Source organism: Chrysochloris asiatica, unplaced genomic scaffold, assembly GCF_000296735.1.
Source record: "Chrysochloris asiatica unplaced genomic scaffold, ChrAsi1.0 scaffold00022, whole genome shotgun sequence".
Lineage (NCBI taxonomy): Eukaryota > Metazoa > Chordata > Mammalia > Afrosoricida > Chrysochloridae > Chrysochloris > Chrysochloris asiatica.
Genome location: NW_006408540.1, coordinates 429,306 through 439,348, shown reverse-complemented (window position 1 = coordinate 439,348; position 10,043 = coordinate 429,306). Strand labels below are relative to the sequence as shown.

The following is a 10,043-nucleotide window of genomic DNA, read 5'->3' as shown; positions in this document are numbered from 1 at the left end:
TTCAATTTCTATTCCATAAGTTCCTAAAGCCTCCTTTTTTGCCAATGCCTTCAGGGCAGTTTGGACTTCTTCCTTCAGTACCATTAGTTCTTGATCATATGCTACCTCTTGAAATGGTTAAACATTGACCATATCTTTTTGTTGTTGTTTTCCTGATTTTACTTTAATACAATTGCCATCTTACATGATAAACTATCAGGTGTCTTCTGAACAGCATCTAGTCTATTTTTTGTGGGGCACAATTACCCTGGGATAACACTCATAAGCTTCTCGTTCATGGAGAATTTAGCTTTGGTACTGTCCACCTAACTCGTATGGCCAGGCCATCCTTAATGGGTTGCAGTATCCACTGTCTAAAAATGGGTTAACACTCACATTCAAACCACATCAAATTCTTAAGAGTTTATATCAAGTCTCTCCTTTCAATAGGAGCTATCACCCCAGATGCCATTTTGGAACCCAAAAGTGGAAAGAATGTCTTTATTTTGTTTATACTTCTCTCTCTCTCTCCTCCTTTCTGTCTTCTTCCTTTTTTAAGAGGTTAAAAGAAATAGGTTATTAAGGAAACCAATGTCTAGTCAAGATCAGAGTGGCCACAAATCCTTCCCTGTAAGGTTGTAACCGCTGACAAAACATTCCTGGAAACCTCGAACAAGGTGAATCTAGACCTCAGCCCAGGTCTGAGGTACTGTTGATCTAAGAACTGACTCTCCTCAAGGCTTTTGAGGTGTTTCTTCCTGGACTGTACAAAGTCAGCATCTGAATCATCACTAAATTTATTATTTTCCGATTCATTTCTGAATTCTATCTTAGGAAATCTTTTCTCTGGATAAAGGTTCTTTAGAAGTTCTTCAAAATAGCTTTCACGTTTTATACCAGCATTGGCGACTTCTATATCAGGCTCATTGAATTCAACACAGTTTTGAAAGATCAGTCTAAAGTCAGCTATAGCATCTTCAGCCTTTGTATACATGGAATAATCCTCTTGTAGTCTTCTCTTGATGGTTGACAAGTCCATTGGATTTTTAATTATTTTGTAATAATCAGGCACAGTTAGAGGCCCTGGGTCCTGAATAGCCAGGCTCATTTCATCGCAATAAAGAAATAGAAGAAGCCGCTCACACTTCCTTTTGTCTATAGGAGTTAACCTGCCCAGGCCTTCACTTTTTCTCTGAGTGGGGACCGGGAGAATCACAATCCTAGTCAACTTCAGGCTTACGGAAGTCACGGCAGAAGGTGCTGGTCTCCTGTGTTGTCCAGAGCATCTGACCCGGGTGCAACTTCTCAGAAGCAGAGCCTTAGCTGCTGTTGAGGAGCAGGGAGGTGAGGGTACTTCTGGGATAGTTGGTATTTTGAGGTCTGGATTCTTAATCTGACTCTTGTTTTACTATAACAACAAGAAAATCATAATTCCCAGGCAGTCCGCTGTTTTCTTGTTTTATTCAGATGGGCTCCAGCAGGACCACGGGGTCTTTGTAGTCAGCTCCTGTTACTTTGCTAGAAGAGTCCGCGCTTCCTCAGCTCCTGGCGCTGGAGGCACTAGGTGAGCACGTTGGGGGGTGGACACTGGTCATAGTGACGGGCCTGCAAAGCTGGGGGATGGCACTGAGGAGTTTGGCAAGTGCACCATCCGGTTTGAAAGTGGTGACCATATCTTTTTGGTATACTGAGTCTGTATATTCCTTCCATGTTCTTTAGATGCTTCCTACATCATTACATATTTTGCCCAAAGAATTATTCAGTATAACAAGTCGTGACTTGAACTTTTTCTTCAGTTATTTCAACTTGAGAAATGCTGAGCATGTTCTTTCCTTCTGGTTTTCTAACTCAAGGTTTTTGCACATTTCATTATAATACTTGACTTTGTGTTATATAGCTACCCTTTGAAATTTTCTGTTCAGCTCTTTAATTTCCTCATTTCTCCATTTGCTATAGCTTCTCTACACTCAAAAAGAAGTTTCAGAGTCTCTTCTGGCATCAATTTTGCTTTTTCATCCTTTCTGCATTTTAAATGATGACCTCTTTTTTTCCTGTATGATATTCTAGATGTCATACCACAACTCCTTTGGTCTTCAGCCATTATTGTCTAATACATCAAATCTGCTCCTGAGATGATCTCTAAAATCAGGTGGCATATGTTCAAGGTCATATTTTGACTCTTGTGCATTTGTTTTAATTGTCATCAACCTCAGCCTGAACTTGCATGTGAGTAATTGATGATCTATTCCACAGTCTGTCTCTGGTCTTGTGTTAGCTGATGATACTGAGCTTTTTCAAAATTTTCAATTTGATTCCTGTGCATTCCATGTTGTGTAGTCCATGTATATAGTCACTTTTTATGGTGTTTTAAAGATATTTGCAATTAATACATCATGGTCTTGCAAAATGCTATCATGTGATCTCCAGTATCAATTCTATCACCAAGGCCATATTTTCCAAATACTGATCATTTCTCTTTGTTAAAACTTTATATTCCAATCTCCAGCAATTATTAAGACATCTTGAGTATATGTTTGATCAATTTCAGACTGAAGATATTGGCAGAGTTCTTCAATTGCATCATCACTGGCTTTAGTAGTTGATATATGGAGGTGGTGGTTATGTGCTGTGGAGTCGGTTCTAACTCATGGCAACCCTGTGCAGAGTTTCCAAGGCTGTCAATCTTCTGACACAGAAAGCCTCATCTTTCTCCTGTGGAACAGCTAGTAGTTTTGAACTGCCGACCTTGTGGTTCATAGCCTGATTCGTAACTACTATGCTATCAGAGCTCCTTAGTTGGTGCATACATTTGAATAATAGTGGTATTAGCTTATAGGTCTGTTAATGGTTTACCTTATAGGTCTGTATATATTATACTATCACAGACAGCATCATACATCAAGACAGATCTTGAAACGCTCTTCTTCACAATATATGTAAGTTCATATAACTGGACACTGAGAAAAAGCAAAATGCCTCAAAATGAATTAAATCTAACTCTATTAGCACCATGAGAAATGGGAATCACCATTATTCACCAATTAAAAATACCTCTAAATGAGAAAATGTAGAAATCTACCACCCCTTTTTCATTAAGCCCTAGGTGTATTGTAAAAATAAACTCAAGTTTGCAATTTTGATGTTTAGAATGTTTAGCTCAGTCATCTTGTCTCAGCCCTTTAAATATTTGTATCTGGCCAAGATCAAATAACTTTCTGCACTAAACCAGGACAGGGTCAATATAAATAAGACTTTGTGTTACAGGCTAGAATGCTAAATACATTTTAAAAAATAAATTTATGGTGAGATTTTTAAAATAAATGCTATATATAAAATAACTCATATTTCAGTATAGAAATCTTAAATCTTGAAATATTAGAAAGAGCTTTGAAAAGACTTTTTAAGTTTAATTTGAAACAAATAGAAGATCAAAGCAGAAATGAATATGGGTATAAAGTTAAGATAAGCTGATACACAAATGCTTGCAGACATAGCATAAACACACATGAGAATTTGGGCAGATATTTTAAGTTAATTTGGAAATCAATTCATTACTGTTAGTACAATATTTACTAAGAATATATTCTAAGACCCACTTAAGTAATATTTAAATTAATTTATCACATGATGTTCTAAACTACAGTAATGTCTTTATGGATGTCATTATTGCTACAACAAAAAAAGTTAGCTCTACAACTAAATTTTCATTGGCGATTATTTTGCCAGTATTGAAGAAAATTAGTGGCAACTATAAAATCTTGTTGATGACATAATGTTTCCTAGTAATAAATCCTTGGAAACACTACTTCTACCCTTTCTTCTTTGTTTTACTTTCTCTAGAAAGAAACTCGACCCCTTCTTCTCCCTAGTCTTTCCTTTCTAAATGATATCAGTCAAATTGGAAATGTCTTGAGATTTTTTAAAAGAAAGCCTGTTTTATCTTAAATTAGAGTATTATCACTCCAAGATTACTCAGGATTAAGAAGATATTTAGAATATGGAGATCAGTCTGATAGAAGGTAACCCTCCATTTTCCTTATTCATTTGTTTGGAAAATATTATTTTTGTTAGGTTTTGACTAGGAAAATATCAAGATTTATTCTCATTTTTAAAACAATTAGAACCTAATTTCATAGCCAATTTATAGAAAAATCGTATCTGCTAAATAAGGAGCTCTGGTAGCATAGTGATTACGTATCGGGCTGCAAGCTGCAAGGTCAGCAGTTCGAAACTACCAGCTGTTCCACGGGAGAAAGATGAGGCTTTCTGCTCCCATGGACTCAGAAGCCCTGTACAGGGTCACTATGAGTCAGTACTAACTCCACGGCACATAACCAAACCAATCAAATACTATGAAATTCATCAAAACAAAAAAAAAGATTAAATTTTTCAGTTTTTTATAACCATTTTGTTGCATTCTTGTTGTGTAGTATAGTTCAGTTGATTTCAACTCATAATGATCCTGTATAAGGCTTTTCTGGTGGGTTTGAACTGCCAACCTTGTGGTTCAAAGTCCAGTGCTGGTTCTACAGTACCACACCAGGAGGTAACACATTTTTGTTACATAGGATAGATATTTATGCTTCTAGACTTTGTTGACCTTTGTTGTTGTTGTGGTTAGCTGCCATCAGGTCAGTACCGACTCATAGCGACCTTATGCACAGCAGAATGAAACACTGCCCAATCTTGGGCCAACCTGACGACTGTTGCCATACTTGAGCCCTTTGATGCTGCCACTTGGCTAATCCATCTCGCTGGGTGTCTTCCTCTTTTTGTCTGACCCTCCACCCTACCAAACATGATACTCTTCTCCAACAACTGGTCCCTTCTGACAATGTGTCCAAAATATGAGAGATGAAATTTGGCCATCCTGGCCTCCAAGGAACACACTGGTTGCACTTCTTCCAACACAGATCTATTGGTTCTATGGGCAGCCCATGGCATTTTCAATATTCTCCTCCAACACAGTAACTCAAAAGCATCACTTCTTCTACGGTCATCCTTATTCATTGTCCAGCTTTCGCATGCATATAAGGTTATTGAAAATACCATGGCTTGAAACAGGCACAGCTTAGTCTTCAAGCTGACATCTTTGTTCTTAAATACTTTAAAAAGGTCTTGTGTAACAGATTTTCCTAATGCAATACACCATTTGACTTCTTGACTGCTGCTTCCATGATTGTGGATAGTTGATCCAAGAAGAATGGAGTCCTAGACAACTTCAATCTTTTCTCCATTGATAAGAATGTTGTTTATTGTTCCAGTGATGAGAATTTTTGTTTTCTTTACATTGATATTCAATCCATACTGAAGGCTGTGCTTTTTTATCTTTATTAGTAAATATTTTAAGTCTTCTTCACTTTCAGAAAACAAGGTTGTATCATCTACATATCACAGGTTGTTAATGAGTCTTTCTCTAATCCTGATGCCATGCTTTTCTTCATATAACTCAGCTTCTTGGATTATTTGCTTAGCATACAGGTTGAATAAGTAGGGTGAAAGAATACAACCCTGTTGCACACCTTTCTTAATTAACAGTGTATAATTAAGCATTAGATTATGGCACTCTCAAATAACTGTAAGATCAGTTTGAACAAGATTGTCAGTTCAAATTCACCAGTCACTCCTTGGAAAACCTATACAGGATTGCTATGAGTGGAGAGGACTCTATGTCACTTAACAACAACAACAAGCTTTGCTGTTGTAGTAAACAAGCCTTAAATTTTAGAATATGCTAATTTCTCAACAATGTTAGGTGTCTTGTTGAGGTTACCAGAGAAACTCATTATATTGTAGCACTTTGACACATGCTTTGATGATCACCAGTGAGAAGTGAAAGTAGTTAACTGCTCACTGAATCTTAAATCTTCCATAAAGTTATGTAAGATTTAAGATTCTTCCATAAGTTTATGAAATTACACTTCATGTAATTAGTGGTGGTGGTGGTGGTTATGTGCCATGGAGTCGGTTCTGACTCATAGCGACTCTGTACAGGGTTTCTGAGGCTGTAAATCTTTGCAGGAGGAGAAAGCCTCATCTTTCTCCGATGGAACAGTTGGCAGTTTCGAACTGCTGACCTTGCGGTTCGCAGCCCGATTCGTAACCACTACGCTACCAGAGCTCCTTTTCCTTTTCATGTAATTACACTTCATATAATTTCAAGAGGTCAGGTATGTACACCTCACCCATAAAACTCAGAAACAATACAGTTACCATTGAGTAGATTATGACTCATGGCTACTCCATGTCAGAGGGGACCATATTCCATAGCTTTTTAAGTGACTAGGTTTTGGGAAGTAGAATGCCAGAATTCATCCCAACACAATTCTAAGTTGACTTGATTCTGCAAACACTTCATTTCTATCTTAGAGCATTGACCATTTAATGGGACTCTATAGTCAGAATGCTGTCTAATATGTTTCAACTCCTATAAACCCTATACGGGGTTTCCAATGCTTTAAATCTTCATGGGAGTAGAGAGCCTCATGTTGTTGTTGTTAGGTGTCGTTGTGTCGATTCCGACCCATAGCGACCCTGTATAGGGTTTCTAAGGAGCAGCTGGTGAGCTTGAACCACCGATCTTGTAGTTCAAAAGGCTTTGCAGTCTGATGCATTTGCCCACCAGGACTCAGAAAGCCTCATAGGTAATAGAAAATAATGGTTCATTCACTATAGTGCCTATAGTGAATAATGGATAGATCAAATCTTTGAAGAATAAGAATGAGAGGGCCAGTAATGAAAACTCTATTCTCTTAATTTAATGAAGATAAATTTTTAAATCTACAAATTATATGACTGACATTAGAAAAATGGGAAATGAAAATGATCTATATTCTGAAATTGCAAACTCTTCTTCTCTTCCAGTTAAGATGTTTCTTCTTTATTCACCATCTGTCAGTCACATTTGCACAATATAAGGACTTCCTCCACATAAATTGTTTTCCTGCAAAGAAAATCAAATAATTAATTTACATTGATTTTAAAACAACTGAAATGCAATTTTTTTTAGAAGAGGCAATACACTGCAGTAATAATGATCATGGACTATAGGGTTACACTTCCTGAATTTTATTTCCTACTTATTATTTACTCGAAATATAACTTTGGAAAAGATGCTAAACCTCTCTATGTTTCAGTGCTTTTATCTGTAAAATAAGAGTGATAAGAGTTACCATGAATTGGACACCATTGTAAATTGACATAACATAGTCCGCAAAGACAATGTTTTGCATTTTACTTTGGTGAATAGTGTCTGGGATCTTCAAAGTGCATGAGTTGGCCAATTAAGGTGCAATAATTGGTCTCTCCATATACTAAAGAAAGAAGAGTGATAAAAATCTGAAGATGCTTGGAATCAACTAGTCCAATGGACCAATGAAACATGGGAACCTCAGTCACCACAACTATGATACCAGAAGAATTAGATGGTACCTGGCTACCAATTTCAAGTACATTTATTTTAGTTAAAACCTTAAGTATAATTATTAAATACATTATGGAGTGCATTAAAGGAGACAATAACTGATACTTTATGGCAACTTCAGAAACTCAAAGATTATTTCATCAACAGTATATTTTAATAGAAATATAGATTTCAAATATTCTTTAAGGCTGCTTAAGTTGGCCAAGTGTGAAAGTTTTATTGAGTATAAAAAAGCCAATCCAAGTACACTTCCATCGGTAGAAGATAAATCACACTGCGTAATGCTGTAGAATAAGTACTATACTGCTAACCACAAGGTTATCGATTCAAACCCACCAGCAGAGTAGGGCATTTGAAGTAAAAATATCCAGAACACAGATATTGCTGTTAGGAAGAGGTACCAGTGTCAGGGTTGGAGATGTGAACTTGGATATGGTATCTATAGACAAAATTGTCATCCGATTAAGTTAGGGAGCAGGATGCATAGTATTTGGAAAGTGATTTAAGGGCTTTTTATATATTTATTGTAACAATGTCAATTTTTAGAAATGCATTGATCTTTTGCTTATTAAATTTGCACTGTACAATACAATGTTGTTGTTGTTAACTGCTGCTAAGCCTGAGAAGATACAAGTTGAGCCGACTTGATGGCACTTAACATTAGCAACAGTTGGGGCATAAATTGTATATAGATAGAAATGGAAAGCATTGATCTTATTTATATATGCATGGGAGTCCTGGTGTGATGCTGTAGGATAAAGCACTAGACCACAAAGTCGGTTTGAACTGCAGGGTTGGAGGTTTAAATTCACCAGTGGCTCCTCAGAAATCCTGTATAGGTTACTGTGAGTCAGAACTGATTGAATGGCACTTAAGAACAACAGCACTGCACTTTATTACATCATGTTGTTGTTGTTAAGTGCTTTCGAGTTGTTTTTCACTCATAGCAACCCTGTGAAGAGTTTCCCACCAGCAACTCGTAGGTTTGAATTGCCAGTCTTTCAGTTCAAACCAACCTTGTGGTCTAGTGCTTGTCCTAATGCAATATATACTGTTTAGAAAATGGCTTTTGTACTTTCATTAATGATCATAGTTTGGTTTGTGAACTACAAATAGGCAATCTAAATTTTCTGAGATAAAAAGGATTAATACTTATTAAAAGTTACTTAATTTGACAATAAAAATAAAAAAACCTATTCATTAAAATATAAATTTGTTTTTGCTGTTGTTAAGTATGTCCTGTCTCACAGCAATCAAGGAGCAACGGGTGGCTTTCAACTGCTGATCTTGAGGTTTATACCAACCTTGTAGTCCACTGCTTACTCAACAGAGCTACACCAGGACTCCAGAACATAGATTTAAATGTATTATATTGAAATCATTGTTAAGTGCAGAATATATGTGGATATTTTAAAAAATTGAATGTAATTATATTTCCAAGTAGAAGAAAGGCCTGTTAACAAACTCAAGTATAAATGGAAGAAATATGGTTGTCTAGAAACTAATTTCAGAAATGGTGTAATTTGCTAATTTACCAAGTAAATGATATTACATCATAATACTTCAAAGTAATTCTCACTATCTCTCCAAGATGTATTATTGCAAATTGGCATCTAGCAATCGTATGTTTAATGAAAATCATCTCTATGCACAGTGATTTTCAGTTATATACCTCTTTTCAAACAACATTGACATATTTAAAAGTACCAGCAGGATAATCATGTTTCTCTAAATGTAGTATTGTTTATACTGTTTTCAATTTTCACTGTTATTTTATGCAAATTATAATTTGATTTGGGGGTATTTAAAATTAGGGGACAGCTAAAATTAAAACAAAACAAAACAAAAAAAAAACAAAGCAAAAGAAACAATCAAACTATAATTTCTGCAAAAGTTTATTTCCAACAGAAAATGACCTTTTACAGAAGAAATTCAGTAAAATCCTAATAATTATTTATCTTTTTTTTTTTTTTCTGAAAAACTGATATAGAGAAGAAAGCCCTATTTCCATATGTGGAAAATAATAGTCTGGTAGCATAGTGGTTACGAATCGGGCTGCCATCCTCATGGTCAGCAGTTCAAAACTACCAGCTGTTCTGAGGGAGAAAGATGAGGTTTTCTGCTCCGGTAAAAATTTCCAGTTTCGGAAACTCTGTACAGGGTCGCTATGAGTCGGAACCAACTCGATGACATATAACAACAACAGTTAAATAAAAGTTTGCCTCAAAAGGTTTGTGGACGAATTTATCCACAAATTTTTGAAGCCCTCTTTAATGCATATGTGCATGTAGTATGTATGTGTATGTTTAGCAATCGTGCAGAAGCAGATTTATGCTCTAGTTTTCTTGTAGAAAATAGTTTCAGTGGTGCATTCCCAGTATTCCCCTTTTCAAGGAGTATATTAACATTATTTCTTATAGACATGCTGCTCTATGCATTTATGGTGCTTATAGAAAAATTCTTTGCTGTATGAAAAATAAACCCTATGATTTATAGGCTAGGATTTAAATTAATTTGCTTGAAATTTAAGTGCAGACTTGCATTTATGATAAAGAAATATAGTCCCGTCGCCATTCAGTTGATTCTGCGCTACAGTGACTCTATAGGACACAGTAGAAATGCCCCACAGGGTCTCCAAGGC

The 10,043-nt window shown here is 36.0% G+C and overlaps 1 pseudogene; it reads right to left on the bottom strand.

The window, feature by feature from the left end:
* Positions 1 to 574: 574 nt before the first annotated feature.
* Positions 575 to 1,265, bottom strand: LOC102825312 (annotated as a pseudogene).
* Between the last annotated feature and the right edge of the window lie 8,778 nt (positions 1,266 to 10,043).